Source organism: Pinus tabuliformis, chromosome 6 (genome assembly GCF_031772625.1).
Source record: "Pinus tabuliformis cultivar Carrire ecotype Pingquan chromosome 6, CPIR1, whole genome shotgun sequence".
NCBI classification, from domain to species: Eukaryota; Viridiplantae; Streptophyta; class Pinopsida; order Pinales; family Pinaceae; genus Pinus; species Pinus tabuliformis.
The window spans coordinates 1,248,646,974-1,248,660,697 of record NC_142292.1 but is presented as its reverse complement, the minus strand read 5'-3'; positions in this window follow the sequence as shown (position 1 = coordinate 1,248,660,697).

The window sequence follows — 13,724 nt, the reverse complement described above, 5'->3', positions numbered from 1 at the left end:
CCCTGAACGGTTCATTACTATAGAGGATATTGAATTTGACTTACCTTTTGAGCATAGCCTTTTCTCTACCAAATCAGAAATCTTTGTTCCTAAGACAGTTTTTGATGAAAATATTTTGAAACCTTATATCCCAAAACATAAACTTCTTAATCCAGATTCCGATGAAGATGTTATAATCAATCAACTAAATCTTCTTCTTCTTCTGCCTCATCGCTGTTATAGGGATTAATGCACGGGTGGTTCTGGCTGGAATACCGTCAAGGATCTTGATGAGATCCAAGGTAGACCATTTCAGATTAACTTCAGTTGTCACAAAGAATAATATACATATCTATATCAATGCATGATTACTAAAGTGAAAGAAGAGAGATTACCTCAGTCCTTGGTGCAACCCTGCTAGAGAACCCAATATATCAAAGAAGAAGACCCCTCTACCAACTCCTAGATCAGCTGTTGCACATAAACAAGACAGAGAGTAATCCTACAGCATATAAAATTTGATGATTAAAACATTAATACATAAATATATGAAACAACATGCATCTAAGCTACTTATAAATTATGGTATTGAATCAACATGTAGATAAACATGACATCAAGACCATAAGGTAGACAACACAACAACAAATCTATATTATTTTATTGAAGAAGAATGATTACAACCATCTTTGCTAGATCAAGCTTCCTCAAGCTCATTTCTCTCTCTCTCTCAACCTCTTGGCAGCATAACAACTATATCTCATACAAAGTTTCAACAATCATTTTGACAACCATTCAAACTCAATCACAATGCCCAAGCCTCCAATATATCGGTGGTGAGAGGCTCATCCTTGCCAATTCTCTCATGAGTTACATTTAGGTAAAAGTTAGGATGTTTTCTCACTTTATTTCTCTTTCCCTTTCCATGAAACTCTATTAGGAATATAAATGTCTTTAGTTAGGTTGGAGGTAGATATTTCTTGCTTCTCAGGCTGGCATTTGAGTGAAAAGTGGAGTATCAGTTAGTCAACCCTCACTTTGACCTCTGGAATCTCACAAATATTGGGTAACAGTTCCCTTTAGGAAAAGAAGTCAGTTAACATAGGGAGTAACACCCTTGGCTAATGAATGGTTAGTGTTATAACTCTTCTTGCATGTTTTTGGGGTGTGTTACTGTAGAAAATAGGTCTGTGAATTAGGTCATGTCTTTAACCAAACTGTCTTTCTCATCTGAACCGATGAGGAGGTCATTTTCCTGTATAACAAATACCCCCTAAAGTGTGAGGTCAAATATGAAGACAATCGCTGAAATAGTTTATAAATTTTGTTTGGAAAGAGAGAGAGAGGATCAGAGCTTGAGGACTGTGGGAAACCTGAAACAAACAACATATGTTAAAAATATAAAATCATCTCCTCAGTCGGGAATTCCCATGCTCAGTAGCTATGTCAGAGTGATTTCTCAAAAGAGGTATGACGATCATGTCCACCGATAAGAACATTGTGGAACTGTGTCATAATATGATCATCCTCATGAGCCATCTCCGAAAACAATATCTACAGCTTGGGAGAGGAAACATGGTTGAGTGATGTAAGACTCTAACTAAGGTCTTGGTCGCTGCTTTATCTGAACAACATATTTCTGCGCATGTGAATAAAGGATTTGAGGTTGAACATGTGAGAAATCATCTGATTACTAGCCAATAATGAAAATTGTTAATAGACACAAGGATGGCCACCAATAAGGGTGATGGTGTCCAAGATGCACAATAAAATCTAGCGAGTGTGAAAATTTATGTTTTCGTCGAACACTAGTAGAATCATTCAACTCAGAGCCAATGATGAAAACCCCAAATCGAGCATAAGGCAAGTTGCCACTAAGGACTACAATTTCCAAGGAAGTGATATGTTTCTAGATATGCTTCCTAGCCAGAGTGTTGAATTCGATAGGAAGCGACCCGTCGAAAGGTAGGCAATAAGGTGTCCTACATCAATAAATACGAAACGGGACAAGAATGATTTTTCTTGGAGATAAATTTGAGCACTGGGTCAAATAGACGGAGGGCATGATGGAAGTATATGATTGATGGTTGATACAAGAAGTAGAGGATAGGTGGAACCCTTGAAAAATGGAAGGCACGACATAAAGGTTTACCAGGCAACTTAGACTCATGAGCACCAAAGAGTGTTAGGATATAGCGATGCAAAAACATTAGAGTATATAAATGCTAAACTCATTGGATGGTAAGGTTCATCTGAGAGGATGACAACAAGGTTTGCTGAGGGAGTGCCATGTTCAAGGGATAGACTGCTCCCAAAAAATCCTTTTGAATATAGATATTAAGTCACTATGTTGTCCAATTTTCCCCCATCTCATTAAGTTTAATGAGTCGATACGGGTAAATTTAGTGGTCTTTTCATATTTAGAGAGTCTCAAAAGATCTTAAAGAGAAACTACAAGGGGGTCCCTTTGTGATGGTTGATAACTGGGTGTGACAAAGGTTTAATAGTACGCCCGACACAATTCCTTTTCTGTAAGTTAGTCTATTGAGTTTGGACAAAGTGATAAACCTATGCTTAGTAGACGTTTCCCTCATTTTGTTACGAGTATGAGGGGATGGAGTAAACTCGATATTCTTCATGAAATTTTAATGAGTCGCATGAAGAAAAACTCAATAGATCTTCATAAAATTTTAACGAGTCAGATGAAGAATACTCAATATGTCTTTTTCAGTTTAAAGAGTGAGGAGAAAGAGATAAAAGAGCTTCTCACGTCCTCTTTGTATATTTTTTACGAATCCAAAGAAGATAACTTGGGGATTTTTTTAGTTCAAGAGTGAGAAAATTTCCCAAAAATGAAAGTGCTCAAATCATCTTTGTAGGAGTTTGACGAGCCCAAAGACGATAACTCGGGGATTTTTCATTTTAAGATCAAGAAAAAGTCCCAAAAAAGAACACACTCATATCTATTTTGTAGTAGTTTAATGAGCCCAAAGAAGTAGACTCGAGGTTTTTTAGATTAACGAGCAAGAAAAATACCATAAAAATAATGCTCGGTCTTCTTCGTAGTAGTTTAACGAGCCCGAATAAGGAGACTCGAGTTTTTTCAGAGTAACAAGCAAGAAAAATACCATAAAAGGAATGTTGATCTTCTTGATCTTATGCTTGACAATAGAAGGATCTATAATGAGAATTTCCTCATAAGACAAATGGAAATCATGGCAGAAGTCCTTAATAGGGCAAGTGAAGCTTGCAATTTCCTTAGGATCATAGTTAAATTCAATCTGAATTTTTTCCACGATACCTGTTTTGACTGAGATATCGATGAATATTGTCTTTGAAAGATTCCCCATGTTCCCTTCTGAATCCATAGTTTGGATAGTCATGTAACTTGAGGGAACAACCTCAGGTGGCACAAAAGACATGATTTTTACAGGGGGCAAATCTGCATCAGATATGGAAGTGTCATGGTGAGAGGTTTCCCAATGTCACTCCTCTAAAGACAAGATCTCTTGATTAGCTTCGTCTATAGGTACGAATTCATTAAGGAGATCATTAGAGGGATCTGTTATGGGAGAGGAGATGGTATTGTTGGTCATAACCAAAGTGACAGAGGAATCAGATGTAGATTGAATGGCTTAGTAAGCAAATTTGACTTGTGAAAATGACATTTGTTCTCCATAATAGTCAATTTCAGAAGGCGTCGGGAGGATCTAGGGATTGGTTGGGTGATGAGGAATGGGGGAGACCATAAAATCCATTTGTGGAACCTCCAGTGGTAGGAGAGGAAAGAAACCCATCAGGGTGGAACCCTTCAAAATATTGGTACCAACACTGACGTAAGAGTCAAGTATGCCACCCTGTAAAGGTATGGTGCTGCTAGGCAACAAGGAATAATCTGGGGTGCAGAAGGAAAATTGGTCCACTGTGACTATTCTACCATCCAATGGAAAGAGGATGGGGCAGAAGACCAAAGACACAATGGCAGACATGGCATAATTCCAATTGTGGCCCAAAAGCATATTATAGTTGAGATGATGATCTATGACTTCAATGTCCACCATTACCGTTTTCCCACTTAGAGTGATGGGGTAGCTGGAAAGGTATCCTTTTGGGATGAATGTATGGGCATCGAATTTTTTAAGGGAATTCAATGGCAGAGTGAGAGTTGGAGCATCCAAGGCAAGCCAACATGAATTAGACATGATGTAGATTGAAACTTCCTCGTGAATGACCATTCTATGGATAGCTCTGCCTTTCGAAATAACCTGCACCTGAAATGCAAGTTGGTGGGAAAGGCGAGGCTTACATTTCTCCATGTCAAATATTTCTAGCATGGAATCCTGAGTGTCAACCCTACCAATGGCAAAAAGAAAAGCTTTTTATTTTGCTAGACATGTTTGGAACACTTTGAATGCAGACATAGCTGATGATGTTTGTGCCAAATCTTCTAAAATATTGTAGTTATGGGCAGTACATGCAAAAGTATTATGTGTCGTGTGAGAAAGTGCCCCTTTACGGTGGTGAATCACAAGATTAGAAATAGGCCTTTCGATATAAATATCATTAGGTGTTGGTGCGTTTAAACTCGAGGTAGTGTCTTAAGCATTAGTGACTAGAACTCCATAAGTTTTGGCTCGTGTTCGAAGATCAACCATTTCAAACGTGTAAACGGTCGATGATACTTTACCAGAGGAAGGATGGTTTGAATCGCTATTTCCCCCTTGTGAGGGTTGAGGTAGGTTCGAAACAAGATGTTGCTACTGCTAAGTAGGGAAAGGGTTGTGTAGGACCACTGGGGTCCAACCAGTGACCTTTTCAGCAAGAAGATCTATGCATTCTTGGAGATGATGACACTTGTGTGTCATATGGTCTTCTGCATAGATTTTGCAAGGGAACTTGACAACTTTGTCCTTTCTTCTATTAGATTGCACATCAACATTCTACTTGGGTTTGTGTTGTATAGCAATTTTCTCTTCAGAAGGAGAGGTCTTTTTCTTGTTCTTCTTATTCTTGCCACTGGGTTTTTGTGGACTACATAGAGTTGATCGCAACAGTTGGAAGAGCAGCCAATTGACTAGAAGTAGTGGTATCGATAGAGAACTAGGAAATGTGTCTGCTCAGTTGTTTTAAAGCAGCCCCGGAGGTAGTGTTGATGAGACCATCAATGTGCCTACCTGGTTGCTGAGTAGCAGGAGCATTTGAAGTTCAGGGGGCATTGGTAATTATGACATATAGTGTGCTACACTGTGAATAAATTAGATCTAATTATTGGGCATGCCAAATGGATTAGTCTTTTGTGACCACACCACCTAAGGCAACATCCTTAGAAATTTGGAGAATAAGATATTTTCATAACCAATCTGCTAATAGGTAATCTGGAATGGGGCCTTGACTACCCTCCACATATTTCTCCATTCATGAATCTGATTCGAGATGTGGGTGGAGGTATCTTGGAATACGGTAGTAAAATTTACGCCCCGTTTTCGTAGCAGATGGGATGCTGAAAGTTCTTTAAAAATTCCATTGCCAAGGTGCCAAAGGTATTAAATGATTCACGTCGTAACTCAATGTACCACTTGGCGGCATTGCCAGTAAGGGTGCAGAGGAAGGTGTGGTGCCAAATATTTTCATCCACCATGGAGTTCAATACGCACCAAAGATGGTAGGTGGTGACATGTGCATCCGGATCATCCACTTGTTTCCCTTCAAACTTCGGGATGTCACAAGGTATTTTGTGCAGGATTTGGGGCCAATGTAAGTTATGGTAGATGAGTTCATTAGTCAGTTTATATAGATTAGGGATATTGATTTTTGCCAAAAAAGGCAAAGTATTTGGTTCTCCCGAATCTGACCAGGGAGATGAAGAATGACTTGAAGGACCCCGTGGTCCTCCCATCGTGTTGTTTCCAGTGGGATTCACAGAATTTATTAGATAATAGCCACCTTGTTGTGGTTCAATAGTCATATATGGGAGTGGCCCAAAAGGGAGATTAGGCTGGGGGAAAAAGACTGGTTGTCCCATGATAAAAGGTGCCCTATTAAGTAAATTGAGGTTGAGGAGGGGGTGCCCAGATAGATGTAGAAGGACCTGGTTGAGGGGCTTAGCTAGCCATATAATTTTTCATAAGTACATGACTGACACTAGAATAATGTCCACTTGGGGGAGGTAAGTCGATCAATGATGGTCCATCTTATCCTATAGGCGGAGGGGGAATAATAATGACCTCGACTGTTATGTGCATGTTGGGAACATTTTCCCCTGGAATTTGAGCCTGGGTGTTTGAACTTAACAAGGGATTCTAACCCAAAGGATTACTAAAGGGACCCATGTTAACAATGTTATTCGAAGATATAGCTGAAGGTCCAGGAGCATACACAAAAGGAGTAGAAACCGACATGTACTAGGTTCCACTCATAGTAAGTGTTACTAGGTTGCTCAGACTTGGAAGAGTCTAGATAGTAGGGTAACCAATCAGTTGTGTGTTACTAACTATTGGAGGGGGAAGTGATGGTGGCCCAAAGTTGTCTACAAAAGACCACAAACCATTAGTCACCCGAGGGATGCTAGATGTTAGTACTGTTGAAGACATGGTAGGTATAGGTGCTACTTGAATCAACGTTGGTCCCAGAGAATCGATGAGGGGAGGATTATATGGAGGTACAACTCCTTCAGTGAAAAATACAGGGAGTATAGTGTCCTTAGATGTGTTATGTGATTCAGTGTTAGACACTGGAGACTGATTTGCCAAAGAAGGAGAATCTGGGTCACCAAGGCTCAGCTGATCCTCTAGAGTTAGCAAAGGAAGACCTTGTCATCACCTAGATTAACGACAAGGGCCATATGTAGCCACAGTGACCGATATATTTTATGAAAAAAAAACTATAGTGATATTTATTATACTCTTAGTGATAAGAAACCAACACCTAAAAAATAAAAAATACTCTAAAAGTCAATTAGAAAGAAGTAAGGGGATATAACTCTATCTGATAACGATCATTTGCTGAAGATGAAACCCAGTATCACAATGGATAAAAGAGAGATTTGGTAAAATGTATAGTTATGATTACTCTTGAGCTTCACTTGAACCTTAGATTAAGGGGCCAAGTACTCTCGTGAAGATAAGAACCCTCCCAAAAACCGAAGACAGAGTAGGTTCATATGTTTAGGTACTGGGGCAGCCAGCCCCAATCACCTTATGTTCATCCCTAAAAAATTATGGCCACTAATGTTACCTCAAATCATAGACACTATCGAGGGGAACATGGTCGTAGATAGTACGCTGTGTGGGTAGGGTACCTGAGTCCTCGAATCAGCTCTGATATCCCTAAGGGGATTCCCAATATACAAAATACTGAATGGAGATGCAATCAAAGGTGGGATCACTTCTCTTACATTCCAATTTTGTCTCACATTTGACTCTTCTTTGACTGGAGCAGTCCCAGATAGTATGAGTGTTTTAGGATTTTACTCTCTTTAATGACACTAGTCTCATTTTTACGATCTTGGGCAGCTAACTCACCATTTCTAAGCCCAAGATCCTAACCTAGACTAATTTGTGTGTATACTCAAAAAAGAGTTTTTGATTGATTTTATTACAAGATTTATTTTAAAGGCACTACATTAATGTTTTTGGAAGGGGTGTGAAAATTTGACTCAAACCATGCAAAAAATATGCTTTACAATTTCATTTTGATGAACAAGTTATTTCTATAAGGAGAGAATCATTGATACATCAATTTAGGACCATGCATCCAATGCAGTAGATACATGAAAAAATTTGTAGACATGCATTTCTCTCTAAAAACTAACCCAATATACATATTGAGAATCAAACCAACTAAAACAAAAAAAATGAAGAATTTTTTTCCATTTTCTTTTCAAAAAACAAATTCACTTAAGTTATTTTCCTAAAAATAAAAAATTATCAGAAAACAAGCAACCAAAAACAATGCACAGTTGCAAATCCATGAAATGGACTATAAGCAGCTTCCCAACTCAGGAATTCACAGAATAAGCTTCTTATCAAGATAATGGTTGGCTAACACACCACAGGAGAAGCTAGAGAGTGTTAATGGCAAGGCTAACGCTTTGTCTGCGGGGGCATTATAACTCACTGGTTTGCACATCTAGGGTGCGTTACAGAAGCATAGGCTGTAAAAAAATCCATTCAGGGTCTGGTGAAAGGCTATGCACAATAGATAAGTTTTTGAAGCATCCTTAGTGGTTAGAATGGGAAGGAAGAAGAATAGAAAATCTTGGAGAGAAAGAGATATCTGTGAACTTAGAAGGTAAAAACAGGAACTAAGTATAGTCCCCAATGAATTCTCAAATTCTGTTATAGGGATTAATGGACGGGTGGTTGTGGTTGGAATACCCTCGAGGATCTTCCCGAAATCCAAGGAAAACTATTTTAGATTAACTATAGTTGTCACAAAGAAGCATATACATATCCATATTAATGCATGATTAACAAAGTTGAAGAAGAGAGATTACCTTAGTCCTTGGTGCAACCCTGATGGAGAACCCAATGTAGCTAAGTGGAAGATCCTTCTACCATCTCCTAGATTCGCACTTGCACATAAACACGAAAAATATTAATCCTACTAGATATAAACTCTGATGATTAAAACTGTTAGGTCCCTATAATACTAGTGATTTCCCCATTACTGTTGTCGTTGTATCCCTTATTGTTATTATTGTGCCCCATAGAATTCCACTATTGTTATTTTTGTGCCTTTATATTATTATTGTTAGGCCGGATTGGTTATATTGCGACCCCTTAGACTCCTATATATAGAAAGGAGGCTTTGTCATTTGTATCATCCAAGAATTGTTCATTTGTGTAATGTAAAGGAGGTTGACCCCTTGAAAATTCTAAATTTTAAGGTGTTGATCTATCATTTCTATCTTTTTGTGATCTAGTTTCATAACATTCGGTATCAAAGCTTTTGATTCTAGGGTTTCGCTGCTCCAAATAGGTCATCATGGAATTTTTGCTATAAATTTATTTTTGTGAAATTTCAAAAGAAAACAAAAACATCTGTTTGAGACAAAATCTTGCTGAACCTCGGGTCCGAATTTCATATCTTTTCTCGCTATATTGTCGGAGATATGATCTGAGGAAGTTAGGGTTTTTGCAAGCTCCATAATTTCGTCTAAAACAAGTCATCATGGAATGTTTTCTATAACTCTTTCTCTACAAATTTTCAGAAGCTAAAACAAAAACCTATTTGAGAAGACATCTGTTTGAACCTCGGCTCTGAATTTTAGATCCTGTCTCGCTATATTTTTGGAGATATAATCTGAGGAAGTTAGGGTTTCAGCAAAACTCTGAATTACATTCCAAACAGGTCACCTTGGGAAAATCTTCATAACTTTCTCTCTGAGCATCAAATTCAATTTTCATAAGAAGTTGCAGAAAGAGGATGGACTGTAGCTTTTTGGGTACCATTTTTAGAACCTAAGGTTAAAACAGTGACCCACAGAACATTGTACAAGTTCTCTCTACTGAACAAGCCTATACTCAGGTCATCGTGGGAGATTTGGCACAACTCTTCATTGGAGAATCCAATCTTGACCAGACTTGCAAAGTTAGAAATATTACTCATAGGGTTACCGCACGAAGAAATTTTAGACCTTGGAAATCCAAAATTACATAAATACATCAGATTCAATATCAAGTTCCTACAAAGTGAAAAAAAAGGTGTGTAGTTTTTTTTAAATTTTTGCATAAGCATGGTTTGAAAAAAGAGTTTGAAGGAATTCAAAGGGCATAGTGAAGCATTATTATCGGTAATTGATGCCCCGAACAAAGAAAAATGGAAAGAAAAATTATGGCAACAAGGAAGCCTACCATTCACAATAATAAAGATGGAAATGTTGTTGCCCCTAGCCATCCACAACATACAAGGTTGACACCACAACAACTGGAAGAAAAAAGAGAAAAAGGGCTTTCTTATAGTTGTGATGGAAAATACACTAAAGGTCATAAGTGTGCTGAGAAGAAATTATTTTACATATATTGTGAAGAGGATGAAGAAAAGGAACAAGAAACGTCAAAAGAAAAGGATATACACCAAGAACAAACCCTAGAAAAAGAAGAAATGAATCTGACCATATCTTGTAATGCATTGGCTGGAATTACCACTCCTCAAACTATCAAGATAGAAGGGAATATAAAGAAGAAAAAGGTAAGAGTGTTGATTGGTTCAGGAAGTACCCATAATTTTATTCATTGTAAGATAGCCAAGGAATTGAATTGCTTCCTATATCCAACACCAGAGTGTCAAGTGATGGTTTCAAGTGGAGGAACCGTAAATTGCTCAGGAATGTGCCATAATATCAAGCTATCCATGGGAGAATATGTATTGAATAGCCCAATGCTATCCATTCTAATGGGTGGTGTTGATGTTGTACTAGGAGTCCAATGGCTACAATCCTTGGGTACAATAAATTTTAATTTTCAAGAACTTTTCATGAAATTCTATGCAGAAGAAAAGGAAGTTGAATTAAGGGGTATCGTAGGAAACCGGGAAAGATAATCAGCTCTAATGGAATGACAAAGCTTCTAAAGAAAGAACAATGAGGCATAATTTCACAATTATGTTCACTAGATGTTCCCACATCGAAATCATCCATTTCTTCAGATCTCCAAAAAGTCTTGGACAATCATTCCAAGGTATTTGAGACTCCCAAAGGCCTTCCACCTATTCATGATCATGATCATGCTATCAATTTGATTCCAGGAAGTGTTCCTCCAAACATCAGGCCTTACATATATCCTTATGTCCAAAAGAGTGAAATTGAACGTATGGTTGCAGAAATGCTAGAGGCTGGTATAGTTCAACCTAGTTAAAGTTCTTTCTCTACTCCAGTAGTATTGGTTCACAATAAGGATGGATCATGGTGCATGTGTCCAGATTATAGGGAGCTCAAAAAGCTCACTATTAAAGATAAATTTCCCATTCTTATCATTGATGAATTATTGGATGAATTGATTGGATAAATTTACTTCACCAAGTTGGATCTTCATTCAAGATATCATCAAATCAGAATGAAGACTGAAGACATTCTAGAAACATAATTTAGAGCTCATGAGGGTCATTATGCATTTTTGGTCATGCCTTTTGGCCTTACTAATGCACCTTCTACATTTCAAGGTTTGATTAATTCCATTTTCAAACCCTTAGAAAATTTGTGTTAGTATTTTTTGATGATGCACTAATCTACAACAAGTCTTGGAAGGATCATGTCCAACATGTTGACATGGTGCTCAAACTATTGGACGAGAAACAATTATATGAAAAAATATCAAAATGTATCTTTGGAGTACAAGAAGTGGAATATCTGGGTCATATTGTATCTCATGAAGGTGTTAAGGTAGACCCTACTAAAATTAAAACCATTAAGGAATGGAAAATCCCCACATCCATAAAGCATCTACGAGGATTTCTCGGGTTAATAGGGTATTATCGCAAGTTTGTTAAGAATTATGGGAGAATAGAAGAACCTCCAACAACATTATTGAATAAATATGCATTCTCATGGACTCTAGAAGCAAAAAAGGCCTTCGAACATCTTAAAGAGGCAATGTGCCAAGCACCAGTCTTAGCTACACCAGACTTCACAAAAACCTTTATTGTGGAATGTGATGCCTTGGGAAATGGAATTGGTGTTGCTTTAGTGCAAGAAGAAAGCTCCATTTCTTTTGAAAGTCCTCCAATCAAAGGAAAGCCTTTACACATAGCTATTTATGAAAAGGAAATGCTGGCAATACTACATGCACTTAAGAAATGGCGACCCTACCTAATGGGAAGACACTTCAAGGTAGAAATAGATCATGATAGTCTTAAATACTTTTTAGAACAAAGATTATCTTCAGAAGAGCAACAAAGATGGGTCACAAAGATGTTGGGCTATGACTTTGAAATCATCTACAAAAAAGGGAAGCAAAATGTTGTGGCAGATGCACTCTCAAGAAAGCATGAGGATGTGGAATCATTTCTTTGCACCATTTCTATTATCCAACCAGATTGGATAAACGAAGCAAGGGATGAATGGAAGATTGATGAGAAAGTGTGGGCACTCATTCAAAAGATACAACAAGATCCCAGTACATCTGATACATTTAGATGGAAAATTGATTCATTATGGTACAAGGATCGGTTATACCTATGTAAGAATTCCCAACTCAAACAAAAGATTCTTAGGGAATTAAACACCTCTCCCTTAGGAGGGCACTCAGGATTTCTAAAAACCTACCATAGGGTTAAGAAGGATTTTTTTGGGATGGCATTAAATCGGATATTTAGAAGTTGTGGTTGAATGTTTGGTTTGCCAACAAAACAAAGTTGCAACAATTAAGACCCCAGGACTATTACAACCTTTATCGATTCCAAGCCAACGTTGGGAGGAGGTTTCAATGGATTTTATTACAAGTTTACCCAAGTCTGAAGGAAAGAGTGTTATCATGGTGGTAGTTGATAGACTTACCAAGTATGCACACTTTTGTTCATTATCTCATCCATTTAAAGCAAGTACAGTTTCTACTGCATTTATGGAAACAATTCAAAAGCTACAAGAAAACCCAAAGATTATTGTATGTTATGAAACTAGCTCACAAAAAGATAGAAAAGATAGATGAACGCCTTAGAAATAAGCCTCTTCGAGGGGGCAACCTCCTTTACATTACAGAAATAAAAAATTCTTGGATGTATCAAATGACAAAACCTCCTTTCTATATATAGGAGTCTAAGGGGTCACAATATAACCAAGCCGACCTAACAATAATAATATAAAGGCACAAAAATAGCAATAGAGAGATTCTATGGGGCACAATAATAACAATATGGGGACAATAGGGACACAACAATAATAATAAGGGATACAACGACAATAGTAATGAGGGAATCATTAGTATTATAGGGACCTAACATGCCCCTCTCCTTCAAAAAAGTGTTGTCCTCAACGCTTGAGTAGTTTTGAATGCTTCTGTATAAAATTCTCATCCTCCCGTGTGGAATCTTCAACGGGTAAGTTCTTCCACTTGATGAGATACTCTGAAATTGATCGATTTCGTAGCTGTCGAGTTCTTGTTTCTTTGACTGCTTCAAGTTCCAATATTATTTTTCCTTCCTCATCAAGTTCTAGTAATATTGTTTGAACTGGAAGCTCATCACCTATAACCTTCTTTAAGCATGAAACATGGAAAACTAGGTGCACTCGGGAAGCTGCAGGAAGATCCAATTTGTATGCCATAGTACCTATCTTTTGCAACACCTTGTATGGACCATAATACTTTGGTGATAATTTATTATCCTTCTTAGCTTTCTTGAGGGACATTTGTTTATATGGTTGTAGCCGTAGGAATACCCAATCACGTACATCAAAACTTCTTTCGTTGCGATGTTGATATGCATGATGTTTCATTATATTCTACGCCAAGGTGAGGTTATCCTTTAAGAGTTGGAGAACCTATTGCTGATGCTCGATGTGATCTTCCACTGCTTGAACCTTAGAATTTTATCTTAAATATGATGTGATGGATGGTGGATGATATTCATAAAGTTCCATAAATGGGTTCATTTTTGTTGCAGTATGGAAGGAATTGTTATACCACCATTCAACCAGAGGCAACCATTTGACCGATTGTGTCTGTTTATCATATACAAAGCAACGAAGGTATCCTTCCAAACATTTCTTTACTATCTCAGTTTTCCCATCAGACTGAGGATGATAGAATGAG